The sequence below is a fragment of the Orycteropus afer genome, unplaced genomic scaffold (genome assembly GCF_000298275.1).
Source record: "Orycteropus afer afer isolate SDZICR_OR568_19922 unplaced genomic scaffold, OryAfe1.0 scaffold00243, whole genome shotgun sequence".
Lineage (NCBI taxonomy): Eukaryota > Metazoa > Chordata > Mammalia > Tubulidentata > Orycteropodidae > Orycteropus > Orycteropus afer.
In genome coordinates this window covers 4,361,139-4,378,475 of record NW_006921830.1, presented here as the reverse complement: position 1 = coordinate 4,378,475, position 17,337 = coordinate 4,361,139, and the positions used below count along the sequence as shown (strand labels likewise).

The 17,337-nt window shown below is 34.9% G+C and overlaps 1 protein-coding gene across 1 annotated transcript in view; it reads left to right on the top strand.

Moving 5' to 3' along the window:
- NOVA1 (NOVA alternative splicing regulator 1) overlaps positions 1-17,337 on the top strand; it is a 165,540-nt gene that overhangs the window by 146,960 nt on the left and 1,243 nt on the right. The window lies entirely within an intron of this gene.

Sequence of the window (17,337 nt, the reverse complement as noted above, 5' to 3'; positions counted from 1 at the left end):
GTCATGATTCTTAAATGAATTAGTACAGGAGACCCATTTAAAATATTATGTAGTCCAGAGTAATATTTAAGTGATGTAGTGCCTAAGGTATTTGAGTGCTAACCAGAAGGTTGGCGGTTCTAACCCATATCCACTCCTCAGAAGGAAGAGTGAGCAATCTACTTCCATAGTGATACCGCCTTGGAAACCCAAGGAGGGGTCACTGTGAGTTGAAATCTATTCAACGGCAGTGAATTTGGTTTGGCTTTTTTATTATTCATTTAGAAAAGGATACTTTATTTAATAAGTGGCACTGGTATACTTGACTATCCACTTGAAAGAAAATAAAGTTCGACCTCTATCTACATAATACATAAAAATAAACCTGAAAAAATTGAAGATTAAAAATCATAAGACTATGATTTATAGAGAATGTTTGTGCAAAATCAAATTGAAGGAATAGGTTGAAAGATCTGAACAGGTAAATATTTAATATTTTGGTATAGTAGAACATACCATTAATAAGCAGAAGACAACAATAACATTGGAAAAAATATATTAAACACGTATGATAGACAAGGAATTAGATCCTTATTATTCAAAGAACTCCTGGATTGTTATGCTTTAAAAAATAGAAAAATGAGTAAAGATTTTGAAAAGACACTTGATAGAAGAAGAAATAGAAATGTTGAATAAACATAAAAGCACCTGACATCAGGGAAATATGCTTTATCACTGTAAAATTAAACCTTTTTGTTTACCAGTTAGGCAAAATTTTATTTGTACATATATGATACACATGTCTCAGACATATATAGGTGAGAATTAGTATATTACATACGTGTGTGTGTGTGTGTGAAGATATATGTGTGTGTTTATAAATATAAAGTGGTAACATGGGAATAGGAAACAAGTGTTCTCATGTATTTTTAATATAGAAATGTTACAGTGTTACAGCTTTTGAAAATACATCTTTTTGGGTGGACAGGCTGAACAATTAGGTATGTCTGTTCAGGGGAGAGCATGCCCATGACCATACATAGGGTTGGCAGACAGTATTTCTACAAGGGTATTTGTATCTTGTGTAAGAATTTCTAAGTATACAGTAGAGCTGACAAGGGACAAGGTTGTAGTTACTTCTTGGCCACAGCCAGCTACTCAGAGGGAGCAAGTTGTTGGACCTTTGGGCTCAGGACCATGGTCACAGGGGACATCAAGCTCAATTAGCATAATGTACTACACAAACACATTGTTCCACATCATATTTTGGCTAGGATCTTAAAAGCTTGCAAGCAGCCATCTAGATGCAATGATAGGTCTCTCCTCATCCAGAGCAAAGAAGAATGAAGAAAATAAAAAATGCATGGAAACAATTAGTCCAAGGGACTGGTACACCATGCAATCATCAGCCTATACAACTGTGAGACCAGAAGAACTAGATGGTACCCAGCTACCACTGTCAACCACTTGGAGAAGGATCTATGTAGGAGATCCTGGATAGAGTGAGAGAACAATGTGAAACAAAACACAAATTCATTAAAAAAAAAAAAAAAAAAGACAAAGTTCGCTGGTCTGATAGGGCCTGGTGGAACCCCTGAGACTGTGAGGGCAGACTAGCTGCCCTTCATGAATGGAATGGAACCCATTCTTGTGTCTTCCAGCCAAACAAAAGACAGGCATATGAGCTGAACATTTACATTACATAGATACACTCCTTGGAGAGATCAATCATGGGAGAATAAAAGGTCTGTGTATGCACAGAGAGACAGCTCAGGGGTTAGGAATACATAGGAGGGAAGGATACAGGGAAGAGGTGGCTATGGGGAGGAAGTAGGAGGAGAGCTGTTGCATTGTGGGAGGTTATACTCAATGTCACGAGACAAAGTGCATGAACTGCTGTATGGAAGATGAATTTGCTCTGTAAACTGTTACCCAAATCACAATAAAATTTATTTTTTAAAAATCTATTTTTTAAAATGCAGTGCACCAATCCATAGAAATACAGATGCAAAGCTTTATATTGCAGCATTATATTTGCAGGGGTAAAAATTGAGAAATAATCTGATCTCTGTCAGGAGAATGGTTGAATAAATTATGGTTTTATTAAATATTATTTGGTAAAGCTATTAAAAGTAGTGAGTTAGAGTCACCCAGATTGGCCTGTTGTTTTTTTATGTCCATTGTGACTCCTAGTGAGAATGTAGGCTAGAGTAAAACTGCCCCCATTGGATTTGCAAGGCTGAAATCTTTATGGAGCAGGTCTCCAGGCCTTTTCTCCCTGGAAGTTGCTGGATGGGTTCAAACTGCCTATCCTTTGGTTGGCAGCCAAGCACTTTACATTACCATTGTGCCACCAAGGCTTCTTATAAATTGGCCTAGTGTTCATAATATATTAAGTAATGACAATTAAGCTAAGAAGCATACGGTCTAATTTTAGTAGTGAAGAAGCCTCTTGTGTTCATATATCATCAGAATGATGGCAAGAAATATGAAAATTATTAACTTTTCTTTTTATACTTCTTTGTTTTTTAAAACTTAATTAGAAGAATGCAATACAGGGAAAGTGGAGATTTCCCAGGGGAAAGATTTGGGCTGTCTTTGACACTATATTTGTGTTTTCACTGTCTCTGATTTCCTAATTACGGGATGCTTTGTCAGGGAGTTTCAAGAAGTGTTGCTAGAGAAAGGCTTTAGACCTGGTTCAGATACTTACCACCTAACGAAGGAAGTGACAGTAGGAAACAAAGATTGTTTAATATTTTAAAGTCATGCCAATTTAAATGATAGTGTAACATTTGTAATGTTTTTCTTTATTCTTTATTGATAATTAGTATATCGTATATTCATGCTTCTCAGTCCTAGCTCCACAGCAAAATTAGCTGCAAACATTCTTACTTAATAGGTCTAAGAGAAAGTTCTGGGAGCTCTGGTAGCATAGTGTCTAAGGCACTTGACTGCTAACCAGAAGACTGGCAGTTCAAACCCACCAGCCACTCCTCAGAAGGGAGGTTGGGCAATCTACATCTGTAGTGATACTGCCTCAGAAACCCAAGGAGGGGTCGCTATAAGTCGGGTCCTACTCAGCGGCACATAACAACAACAAGAGAACGTTCAGTAAGAGAGAAATGTACCTTGAAGCTTCTTGAAATGTTTATTATTCTTTCTTCCAGAGATTTCACATACATTGGTTTATTAAAAATTGTTATAATTATTTTAAGCATACTAAATAATACTGCCCCATTTTCTCAAACTATCTCAAGACTTTGTTAAAACAAAATAACATGCTAGATGCTATTTGAAAAACACTAAATCAGCTCAATGGCAACTAACACAAACAACAAAAAAAATAAAGAAAAAACATTTGATTTGTACAAAATTTTAAAAGTTGATAGAAGTCTTAGCATTGGAAATAGTGCTTATTGAAAAAATTTAAATCTTTGAAAAATTACTATACGAAGGAAGATTACCTTTTCAAATTACAATATAGACTTTTGACTATTACCAAAGATAATTATAGGTTCTTTTAAATTGGAGTTCTTGATACAAAAATTGTATTAGTATTTTTTTTAAAATATTTACTGATATTCTTACAAAAATTATGGAAATGAGTCAAATTAGTGCATCCTAACCATATTCATTCCGTTCTAAACTTCTAAATTTGTTCACGTGCTGTGCTCTTCTCATTGATGGGAATCAGAAAATCTCCTTAAGGGCAAGTTAGGAATTAGTGCTGAAAGCATTACACCAATAACATTTTCAGATGTTACAACATACCACTTGTTGGATGTCAGCTTAGGTGGTATACCAAAGTCCCTTTTAAAGGTGTGATTGTGTGTAAAATACATTTATGTTTATGAAAAGTCTTGATATTTTCAAGTTCTCAGTTTGAGGAAAATACTTCAGGGGGACTTAATGAAATAGTCACTCTATAATGTTCCTTATTATATACACCATATGTGGCTTGGAAACCTACTACCATCAAGTCGATTCTGACTCATAGCGACCCGTGTTGGGTTTCGAAGGCAGTCTTTATATTTAGTAAAATATTTACTGAAGTAGGTTGCCTCATATTCTTCCCACAGAGCAGCTAGTGGGTTTGAATCACCAGCTTTCTGGTTAGCAACCAAATGCCTTACCCACTACGCCACCAGAGCTCCTTATGTGACTTGAACGTTGATTAGGAAATCATAGAATACCTTGTCCAGTATTGGCTCATAAGTAAGTAGATATGCTGTGGTCTCCTGTCTTTCTAGACTACTTAGTAGGCAATGATGGTTTGTCTAATGCATCAGATATCACCCTGTAATCATAGCTACAATTGTTCTTGCACAGAAGGTTCTCAAGACAGAACATTAAACATCCCTTTATGTAACCTAGGAACTTAATGCCTCCTTTACTCTAAAGCATGTACTTGTCTTTTTGCTATCCTTATATATACATACAGTTCAATAAAAATTTTTAACGTCTTTCAAATAAGACCAAAACCAAAAAACAAGTCCACTGTCATCAACTCATTTCCAACTCATAGTTGACCTGGTCGGACAGAGTAGAACTGCTCCATAATGTTTTCAAAGCTGTAAATTTTTACAGAAGCATCTTTCTCTTGTGGGGAGCAGCTAGTGGGTTAAACTGCTGACCTTTCAGTTAGCAGCCCAAGGCGTTTACCACTGTCTCTCTATATATACATATAGTTCAATAGAAATGTTTAGTATCTTCCAAATAAAACCACACAAAATGGCAAATACCTGAAATAGGAAAATTGGGTAGTTCTGTTCATTTTCAACATTTTGTTTTCTTTTTTAAAATGCTTAAAACCAGGAATGTCTTACTGTATTCTCTCAAATAAAAGTAATTTTTCCATTGGAGTTTGATCCTTGCTCACTACACAATAAAAAGTAATGAACAAAACTAATCATTAGTACATTTTGTCTTTCCTTGTTATTACTTCACAAATTTATAAGTGTAATTGATCCTGTTGGTTATTGATTTTTGAAACTTTTATCTTTTATGTTGGAATTTTCTAGAAGGTAATAAAGTACATCTGTTTTTCCTCTTTTCTTCTGAATCCAGTACCTTATAATTCATTTTATTGGTGTTTAGTTTAGCTTTTTTTTTTTTTCTTTTATTAGATGATGTAGTCTTCTACTTACAGTGATTTTTTTAAATGATTTTTTGACTAAGGAAATGTTTTCATTAGGCAACTTCACATTTCTTTTAACTAAATAATAGAAATTATACAGGTAATGTTTTTATTTGCTATTCATTTAATATTAGTCATGAACCACTTCATATATATGAAAATAATTGTTTTGTTACTATTTAATATTGCAGTCATTTGTGATAATAAATTATCAACCTCCTTTTATTCGTGAAAGGAACTCTGGTGGTGTAGTGGTTAAAGCATTTGTCTGTTAACAAAAGGTCGGTGGCTCAAACCCACCAGCTACTCAGTGGAAGAAAGATGAGGCAGTCTACTTCCATAAAGATTTATAGTCATGGAAACCCAGTGGGGGTTGCTATGAGTCGGAATTGACTTGATGGCAGTGAGTTTGATTTTTTGTTTCTTATTAGTGAGATACTGAAATGCAGCATCTACTTATTTTAAAATAAGTATTACATTCAGAAACACTGTTGGTAAAATTCAGAGCTCTTGTGGCGCAGTAGTTAAAGATTCAGCTGCTAACCAGAAGGTCGGTAGTTCAAATCCACCAGCCACTCTGCAGGAGGAAGGTGATGTCTGCTTCAGTAAAAGTTTACAGCCATAGAAACATTATGAGGCATTTATACTCTGTCCTAAAGAGTCACTATGAGTAGGAATTGACTTGTTGGCAGTGGGCTTGGGGTTTGCTGGTAAAATTAAAATAGAGATTTCAGTCACTACCTGAAAGTAAAGTATTCCTATGAAACCTTTCATAAAGCAAAGAAGCAATTACCATTAATTTATATGGGAAATTTTTTTGAGCTTTCCCAGACCCAAAAAATAACCTACAAAATCATATTAAATAACACCTAAAACCTAAAATAATACTAACATATAGTGTTCACAGACACAGTTCAAAGCTATGGCAGCTTGATGCAGAGATGCTGAGCACAGTTCCTGGTGACACTTCTCTTACTACTGAAGGTACACATTGCCTCTTACAATGCTCACTGCAAAACAAGTGCATGACGCTAGTTTCGTTTTTCACCTTTCTTCTGAAAGGGAAAATTGTGTTCTGATTTCTTTTGGTTAGTGAAAACAGGTATTAATGTACATGTTCCATAAAAGTAAGGTGTCATAAAGCAAACTTTTAAAAAGTGAAGAATATTTGTATAAGAAATGTTAAGTTAAAATGATCAATAAATTTAAATTATCTACAAGCAGCTATAATTTGATTTCAGATTTTTTGAAAAACAAACCAAACTCACTGCCATCAAGTCGATCCCGACTCAGTGACCCTTCCTTGGGTTTCCAAGGTGGTATCTCTACAGAAGTAGATTGCCCAATCTTCCTTCCAAGGAGTGGCTGGTGAGTTTGAATCACCAGCCTTCTGGTTAGCAGTCATATGCTTTAGGTACTACTCCACCAGAGCTCCTCAAATTATGTGAAAAATACTGTGTATCAATCTTTTCATCTAATAAATAATACTTAAACTTCATGATAAAAATGGCTTAATTAAAGTAAAAAAAGGAAAGAAAAAACACAAATTTTGGAAAATGTTCATTTAATGAATGCCCTTGTTAACCAGTTGTTTCCTCTGTAATTGTGATTCACGGTAAGCCCATATGTATCTAAAGAGAATTCTGCTCCATAGAGTTTTCAACTCCACGGAGTTTTCGAAAGGAGATTACTAAACCTTCTGAGGCACTTCTGGGTAGATGCGAACATCCAGCTCTCCAGTTAGCTTTCCAAGTCCACTAACCGTTTGTACCACACAGTTATATACATTTAAATAGAGAGAGATTTTGAAGCTTAGTTGAGATACTTACTTCCAGTCAAACCTTTTTTACTCAGGTTGATTATATCACAGAGTACTAAATCAATCCATGAACAAGCTCAACATTTTATAAAGTTCTGTATACTCATATGTGTGTATTCTAGCCTTTAGGATCGATCTGACCACATTTGCTGTTGCTAAATATCAAGTGAGTAACTACAGAATAACAGGGAAATAGCATATGAAATACATAACATATAGGATAAAAGTTGAGGAAGATGTCAGATAGCGCATACCAGCCACTCCTCTCAAGGAGCGTTGGGCAACCTACTTCCGTAATGATATCACCTCTGAAACCCAAGGAGGGGTCCCTATGAGTCAGATCTGACTTGATGGCAGTGAGTTTGGTTTTTTGGTTTTGGAATGGTATTGGACTTTTAAATGACTACAAATATGTAATATGTTTGTCACTGATTTCAGTAGTTTTCAAATAAGATTAAAATGTATGTACATTTATCATTTCTGTACATTTCAGTAAGTTTTCAATATAATTTTTGCACTTCAGATTTTATGGATTATAAAATAAAGGTGACCATTTTAAGAATCAAGTCAGATTTGGATACATGCATCTGTGCATCTGCGTGCGCACACACACACACTTGTCTGACCATGAATTTTCAAATAGTTTATTTCTTATACAAATGTGGTTTTTATTTCTTGAAGTTTATTATTTTTTAAGAGTTATTTAATTGTTAACCAGGTGCAATTAGGAGATAGAAAATTAAATGTTAAGATATAGCCTTCAAAACAAAACAAAACAAAACCCTACCATCAAGATAATTCTAGCTCATGGTGACCCTATAGGACAGAGTAAAACTACCCTGTAGCGTTTCCAAGGCTGTCAATCTTTATGGAAGCAGACTGCCTTATCTTTCTCCCTTGGAACTGCTGATGGGTTCAAACTACCACCATTTCACTTAGCTGACTACTTAACACTGCACAACCAGAGCTCCTTGATGTGGTCTTTAGGAACATATAGTTTTGTAAGAGAGATAAAGCAGTTATCTGTCATTCTGTAATACAAAGCAGAATAGAATAAGTAACATTACAATAAATATAGAGAAATACTTTGACACTTCTGGTTTTAAAGAATCAGAGGTGGAGTTACAAAATATGTTGCAGTTAAACTACTCTTGCAAAATATGTAAAATTTAAGAGGTAAAAGTTTATGAGTATTTTTTGGTGGTGTTTTTTTATGAAAATAGTACAACAAAACATACCACCATCCAACAGTTTTGCACACGTGCAGTTCTTTGATGAAGGTCAGGTACTTCACATTGTATCGCCTTTCTCACTGTTTCTACCCATGGTTGTTTTACCACCATTAACTTAGACTCCTTACCCCTTAAAGTTCTTAGCTCTGCTTTAGAGTTTCTGCTATCAGTTTTGATCTCATATAGAATAATTCTTTAGAACAGTGCAGTACTCAAGGCAAATATTTGTTTGTTTGTTTTTTAATTAATTAAGCTAAATTGTGGTTAAATTTTAAGATGACTTCATGGAATAGTTTTGGTTCAGGTTTTAAAAATTCTTGCCAAACAGTAGATTCAGATGCTCCCCTGATCTCAGTGGATCCAGCAAGTCAGTGGTCTGTGATCATTTGAAGTTCTCTTCCACATTTTTCTCCCTTTTGATCATTATCTATCTGTTGGGTCCTTGAGCAAAATATTCAGTAATGGTAGTTGGGCATCATCCATTTTTTCATGTCTCATGGTGAAGGAAACAATAGTCTGTGGATGGAGTTAGACCTGCAATCTATTTCCTTCTCTGATTCCTGAGTCTCTTTCCTCTGTTGCTCCAAATAAATGGAAACCAGTTCTGTTTTGGGTGGCCTGTCATAAAATTTTAAGACTCCAGGCACTACTCAGTGAACTAGGAAGTAGAACACATACTCTAAAGACAGCAAAAATGTATGAGTTTTGACGGAATGGGCAGTGGAGGGACATAGGTAACATTTCTGTCAGTTAGAATAAATGAATGAACAAAGGCATAGAGAACAATTAATATAGAATACAATCAGGGACTAGCAAGTAAAGTTTGGATTCAGCATAATATACCAGTCATAAGAAATGCAAATGGGAAGAAAAGTTAGAGGCAGAGTATGCAGGAATTTTGGTGCGTACTTAAAGAGTCTGGATCATTCAGGAGCCAGTTTAAGGGGGGATCACTGAAGACTTTTAGCCCTTTTATAACCAGATTACTTTATGTTTGTTGGAATTGGTGAATAGAAAGTTTTGCAGTAATGCATGCTGAGTAATTGAGTCATGTTGAAATTTTGTTGTGTAAGATGGATTTTGGTAAACAGTTTATAGAAGACATATGTCCTCTTGGTCTCTGGAGCTAGGATAGGTGGATTGAAACATAAGAAAATTTGTTTGCTCTTGGCAAATTTATTTTATTATGTCAAAGTTTTAGAAACATTGGGTAACACAGAAAGGCACCTGGCAATGCCACACAAGGTTGTTGTTTGAGTCTCCTTCTTCTTAGTGCTGCATTCTTGCATCACTTTTTAGACCCCTTGACATATATATGCTTTCCAACCTGTCAGAGACATATGTCAATTCGTATCCTGCTTTCTTCTGGATTTTTCTTCACAGGAAAGGAGTTTCTTCCCAATCTTTTGATTTCCCAGCCAGCCGTAAGCTGCCTAATGAAAGAAAGCCTGAAGGAAAGCTGGTTCACATCTGCCCCCGTTGTTAAATGGTGCTATAAACAAAAGTTTGGCATAGCGCACTTAAGAAAACACCTTGTGGGGGAAGGAGCACTGACAGACAAGCACAGAAGGCATGCATTATTCGTGTAAAGATACAGTATTGCACCTGAAAATAAACTATGTTGTTGTTGTTGTTATTTGCCATCGAGTCGACCCCTACTCATAGCGACCCCTCCTTGGGTTTCCGAGGCAGTATCACTACGGAAGTAGGATTGCCCAACCTTCCTTCCGAGGAGTGGCTGATGGAAAATAAACTATAGGCCTGAAAATTACATCACTGTCATAGTTATCTAGTGCAGCTATAACAAATATACCACAAGTAGATGCCTTTAACAAACCAGAAATTTGTTCTCTCACAGTTTAGGAGGCTAGAAGTGTGAATTCAGAGTGCTTGCTGTAGGGGAAGGCTCTCTCTCTATATTGGCTCTAAAGGAAAGCCCTTGCCTTCTTTCAACTCTATGAGCACTGCATTCCTTGGAGATCTACATGTGTCATGGCATCAATCTTCCCTTGGGTCTAGGAGCTTTTCAGTGCAGGGACTCCAGATGCAAAAAGTGTGCTGTGCTCCTGGCTCTTCTTTCTTGGTAGTAGTCAAGTCCCTTTCTATTTGCTCATTTCATCTTTCCTTTTATCTCTAGTAAGATACAATGTGATTCAGTCCATGCCCCAAGGAAACTCCCCTCTTATCAGGTGAAGGCTGTGACCTGAGTAAGGGTGTTGTATCCCACTCTAACCCCCTTACAACTGATTGATCCTATCAGACCACATCAGAGGGATGATTACATCATTATGGAGCTGCCATATTGCATCGTCACATAACTGCCAAACCACTGAGAATCATGGCCGAGCCTAGCTGACACATATTTTGGAGGGATAGAGTTCAGTCCCATGTCAATCACCAAAACCACAACTTCCAAATGACACTGGAAACTATACACATGCTAACAAAGCTTTCCTCACTGTATAAAAACAAAAAAAGACCAAAGTTTTACCCATTTACACCTCAGGGATGCACTCCCTTTTTTCAGTACCCTCTAAACACCCTGATTTGGCACCACTGAACATTTTTTCTTAGAAACTGTCATATGTGTCCCTGCCAGGTGCCAACACATACTTTAAGTGGAACACTACCTAGCATCCCATGACTCAAGAAAGACAAAAAATGAAAGTGCACCACATGTATCCCATTGGTCACGAAAGGGTTAATTAGAATGTTCTCATAACATTAAAATAAAACCCTCTGCTCCCCAGTTTTATCAAGTTGCCTTATAGATGATGCAACTGAAGTAATTTGACAGAGGTCACACAGCAAAGCCAGAGTAAGACCTCATAACTCCTAACTGCCAGTTCTAGGGTCTTTATATTATACTACACAGTATTTAAAAGAGGATACAGCAGTAGGAGTAAAAAGTAAAAAGCATTTCAGAGGGAAAAAAATCAACAGCATAACAGGATGTAGAGCTCTAGAGAGTGAGAGAAGGCACAGATGGCTCTTAGGTTTAAAAGCGAGAAGGGTGGGGTGTGGAGGTAGTGGGTGCTAAGGATACATGAGAGAAGACAGCATAGTATTTTAAGATATCAGACATTCCTATGAAAACTGTACTGCCTTTGATTTTGTTATCAAAAGTGAGTAGATAATTAAACAGACTAATAGAGAATTGGAAAAGCTACTTTTTTTTTTATTCTATCTTGGTAACATGCATTCATGTAACTCTATTATATTAGTCAAATTAGTACATTCCACAGAAGCAGTTATTTATGTATATAAAATCTGTGATCCAAAGAAAAGGTACTATTTCTCCAGTTTACTTTGGTCATCAATTCAGTGTAGATCCCCTAAGGTGCCATGTATGTCTCAATTGAACATTAATAAGTGTACTTCAGTAGCCTAAGGTTTAATACATTAGGGAAATGAAAGGTTTTTATCCTGGTAGATCATGTAGACTATATATGTTAGTAGAGTAACCAGGACTATGACATCTTGACTGTTAAAGCAGTGAGATACAATAGATGTCAACAATTCTTTTGGGTAGGCATACACACATGATATATCAAAAACATTTTCAGAGCTACTGTATTGGTAGTTACAAGTGATAGATATCCAAGTCAGAGTGGCTTAAGCAAAAAAAAGGAATTAAATTGAGTTTCTGCTAACTTTAGGCATTGCTAGATTTAGATGCCAGAATTCTGTCAGGAATTTCTTTCTCTCCATTTCTGGGATTTCCTTTTATCTAGGTTAACTTTATTAAGAACTTAAGTTCTTCCTCTTTTTATATGGTAGCAAGATAGCCAATACCAATGCCACACTTGTGCTCTGCTAGATTATAAATACATGTATTTCTGTTCCAAAAATGTTACTAGATTTCTAGGCTGACTCTTCTTGGACTGTCATGTACTGTGTGCTCGTTACTAAACCAATAACTGCCAGGAATATACAAATTATGATAGGCTGGGCTGGGTCGTGTTTCTACTCCTAGAGGTGTTGGGAAGAAGTAAGCCTTACCGAAAATACATGCACTAAGAAATACTTTTTTTTTTTAAAGAAAAATTGGGAATCAAAAGAAGAGGGATAGAATGCCTGCTGAGTGGAAAAAAGGAAGGAAGAAAACAAGGAAGGAAAGTAAGGAGGAAGGAAGGAAGGCAGACAGGCAGGCAGGCAGGCAGGTGTGTCCACTATAGATTAAGAATTGCATTAGAAATACAAGGTCTTCCATATGTAATACATAATATGGCCATTTGCGAGGCAGTAAATCTTTATGGAAGTGGATTGCTCTGTCTTCCTGCCACAGAGTGGCTTGTGGCTTTGAACTGCCAACCTTCTGGCTAGCAAGCAGTCATATGCTGTAGGCACTGTGCTACCAGAGCTCCAATATAATATGGCAGCCAAACCTAAATAAAATAATGCATACTTTTAATTGATTTATCTCAAATTATAGTGGAACTTTGCATTTATTTTAATGTGTGATTTTATGAAATAGTCCAATAGTGTTCCTGTCATGATAAAAAAAAAAATATGATGCCTGTAGATCCTCTCATTCCTCTTAACTACAAGACCATAATGAGTTTTGGGGTTTTTATTTGTCAAAGTTGTAAATATGTCTTAAAGTTTATTTTTAATCTGAAACATTATCAATATTAAAACCTATCTATTTGGTATTTTAATATTTTTAACAAGGTTCTCATAGAGGTTCTTCTTTTGTGTTTACACATAGTCACTTCATGAGATTTTTTTTTTTCCTCTGAAGAAACATTTGATACTAGTAAAATTAGTATGATTATATTGTTGAATTTATCTCATTTATTTGATATAACATGTAAATCTAAATCTAGGAATAAAACAAACTTTAGAAACATTTTTCTCTTTGTTTTCTCTTTTAAAATGATCCTATTATTTAAGTAGATCATCACTACTACTACAGCAGGTTTAAGTTTGAAACAGAGAATCTAGTATAGCAATTAGGCTAAGCTTAGGGAAATGTATAGCAGTAAAGGATAATACACTGAGTGTGAAAAACCAGGAAAGACATTTTGATAAAGGTGATCACTACCTCTCAAAGATTTTCTTACCTTTCTCCCGTATTTACCCTTAGTTAGAACTTAAGACTTTGCTCTTTGTGTCTCTTACGTCCCTATGTGCCAGCAGTTTAAGACTTTCCTGGACTGATACATTTACAAATCTGTTTTATACAACTAATCTGTAAGTTCTTAAAGGCAGAAAGTATGTCATATATATATCCTTTGTATCCAGTTCCCAACCCAGGCCCTGGATCACTCAGTAAACATTCCATAAATGATTGGATGGATGAGGGCAAATATAGATCTTATTTCATTGCTCTGAATGGATATCTATTTGTAACTGTCAAGACCATACCTGGTTTAGTTATCTACATGTTAGACCAAATCATTTTATGCTGTTTAAGATCTACAACTTTCTTGCTCTCAATTCTTTAGAAATGAAAATAGGTATAGTTTTGTGAATCGTGTGTTAATAGACTTCACCAGTGAAAATGAATCCATATATATATAAAATAAAATTTACTATTATACCAGTGACGATGTAAATACTTTCCTTTCTTAAAGGCTGTATTCCTATATCTAAGAAGTAAGTAAATAGGCTGTCTTACGTAACTTCCCATTCTCTTTTTGGCTTCCCATCCCCAGTATTCAGTTGACCACCATTTCTAAGCTTCCACCTTTGGTATCTCACTTTTTCTTGGCTCTGACTTCACAAAGTAGAAAGTGAACATTAGTCTCTGTGTGATAGAATCCAAATGAATTTTCCTTTATGTATCAGCTTTCCAGAGGGTCTGATTTCTCCGTGTTCAAGTGTGCAGATAGGTTTGTTTGTTTATATTTCAGGGAAAAATGTAATTCTAAGAGGTTTTTCATGTTCTTATGTATAGGAAAATAGAATTTAGGTAACAAAGCCTTGCAGTACAGTGGTTAAGGTATTAGGCTGCTAACCAAGGGGTTGGTGGTTTTAACCCATTTAACCACTCTGCTGAAGAAAGATGAGGCAATCTGCTTCCAAAAAGATTTACAACCTTGGAAACACAATGGGGGTTGCTATGAGTTGAAATCGACTTGATGGCAGTGAGTTTGGGTTTGGATTCCTTGGCTGGGCTGTTTTATATTCATATTTATTAAAATTGAAATTTAACAATTTTTAGTTATATTTCTTTTAACATTCTAAGATCATGTTATACAGAATAGCCTATTATGTTTTAAGGTTAGGAAATGTGATATATTATGAATACTAAGATACTATGATCAATGTCTGCTCCTAAATCATAACCCACCTGTATTTAGTTAGATATGAACAAATGCCAGTGAAGCCAACAAAATTCTATGGCTATATGAGTATTTGATGAAAATAGCAATTATGGCCAATACATTTTTAAGTATGATTATTTCAAATGGGAAAACTAGAATCCAGGGGATAATATAAAGACAGCTTTAATATAAAAATAGATGATGATTCCTCTTTTGAAAAGGCAGTGTGCCGTTTCTGAACTATGTATTATTTCCTAATTTTTGAATAGTGATAAACCAAAAGCAGACCCCTTGTTATCTAATTGATTCCAACTCATAGCCACCTTATAGGACACAGTAGATAGAATTGTTCCACAGGGTGTCCAAGTCTGTAAGTCTATATGGGAGCAGACTGCCATATCTTTCTCCCATGGAGCAGCTGTTGGGTTCGAACTGTCAGCCTTTCGGTTAACAGCCAAGTGCTTTGTACCACCAAAGGTCCTTTTGAATTGCTAAGAAAGAAAAAAATGATTTAAGGGAAAAGTGAAAAGAAGAAAAGACAAGCCAGCATTCAATAATAATAATGTAAGTATGATGCCTACCTTTTTTGCAAGTTCTTTTAGAATAGACCTAGTCCCAAAGTTTAAAATTAAATAAATAAAGCTGTGGAAGCAATAAATACAGTGAGACTGATGGGTGTTCAGTGCAGTAGAATTTAATATCATGTTCACAGATCTCATAGATGCTTAGGATGATTTTTTAGTATATGCTGTGAGATTATTTATCTGTTTCCTTGTCCTTCTATTGACAGTCTGTAGGGCGATTTCCAAAATTAACCTTTCATTCACTATTCCGTTCCCATGTTGTGATTATATATTCCTTGCATTAAGCAAACTATCCATGACACTAGAATTTCAAGTAGTTTAAGAAAGAACTCTTTTGAAAAGTCTAAATTGATTAATATACATTTCTTCATAAAATTTATGTTAAAATAAAGTAGTACAATTTCCCAGTATATGTCTTCAACAGTATTTTATTGCAAAACATTCTGATTTTGAAAAGAAATGCTTATTTATAAAATAATTAAGTATAAAATGTATTTTATATACTTAATATATTTACATCCTTTACACTAAATACTCTCAATAGTGTGCATAGGATAGAATATCAGGATGATTCTAACTCATCTTTTATAATTGATGTGACATGTAATCATAGTTTAACTTTCTAATTATAATACTTTAGCAAACCTTAGATTTTCAGACATAATTTTCTACAAAAATGGTATCTGTGAACACAATTAGCAAATTAACGAATGTTAAAAAGTTATTTCTCAGTTGACTTATTAAAATTGAATGTGCATAATCATTGAACATAAGAGATATATTTGATGTCCCAAAGAATCTTTTTTAGAAAATTTAGATTTTTTTTCCAATAAAATAAAAGGATTATATAGACAAATTGAAATGAAATTCTATCATAAATATAATTGTGTATGTGGAATGAAAATGAGTTTTGTGTGTGTGTGTGTATGAGGTGATCCAGTATAGAATTTTCATTTATACTTTCAATGCTTGGCATTTTTAAGAACAACATTGCCAAAAATGCATGCCTGTATTTCTTTAAAATACTCTTTTCCAAATCTGTCTTTTGAAGATAGCACGGCAATGCTTGCTGAAAATTAGCTCATTAAACATTTCATAGAATATCTCAACTAAATTACTGTTCAGCTTTCAGTCTACCCATTTTAATGGTCTGGAATAAGAAAAGCAGTTACTTCCGTTCTTTGTCAATGAAACAACTACATTATCAATGACTAAAGTATCACTCTGGTAGCATAGTGCCTACGGCACTTGACTGCTAACCAGAAGGCTGGCGGTTCAAACCCACCAGCCACTCCTCGGAAGGAATGTTGGGCAATCCTACTTCCGTAGTGATACTGCCTCGGAAAACCAAGGAGGGGTCGCTGTGAGTCGGGGCCGACTCGACGGCAAACAACAACAACAAAGTATCACAGTTTTTGACGTACCACATATGTCATACAACAGTGCCATTTGTATCTTTGTTACCAAAATGTAGTTTTAAATGTTAGTATCTTTATTTTAACTTTAAAGAATATGAAAAATACCACACTAATTTTATATTTCTTAAAATAGTATTTATGAAGATATAAAAAAATGTGTTGGCTCTTGTGGCAGGATGTTTCAATGGAAACGTAACTAACATGCCTGTACTTCAGAGGAGCACACTGAATTGTTGCAAATATTCATGTGACTACAGTAATAGTGAGGATCTTTTGGTAATATAGTAGTTAAGTCCTATTTTTTTTTAAATGTAATTGTATTTTATAAAAAGAGAATTGTCTACCTAATCAAAATAGTCATTTTGAAAATTTAAATAAAGCCCCTAAGTAATATAACTCTCAAATAAGCCTAACCATCCCAAAATTCATTGAAAACCCTTAAATTATTTGTTAGAAATTGTGAAGTAATTTTACTACTTTTGTAAAATAATAATTTATGTATCAGATTGGTTGAAAAGCTAAAATACTGCTAATAATTTTTATTGACCTTTTCTTAAAACATTAGTCATGGAACAACAAAAATATTGAATAACAGAAAAATTACTAGGTGACAAGGAACATGAAATTAATGTCTCGAAGGGACTCAAGCTAGAATTTTCCTTCTTTCATCGTTAGTAGCCTTACTTTATCATACTGCACGCTTTGTTTTTATGTATTTTAGAGCAGAAAATTGTGTTAAAAATATAGTAAGTGAAGAATCAGCAGCAGCATGGTGATTTGGGAACTATGTGAAAATGTTGCCATCAATGCATAGTTATGAGTCCCTATTTATAAACATACTAATTTTTTATAATATTTTTTATTCTACTGCAAAATGCACAGAGATTCATGAA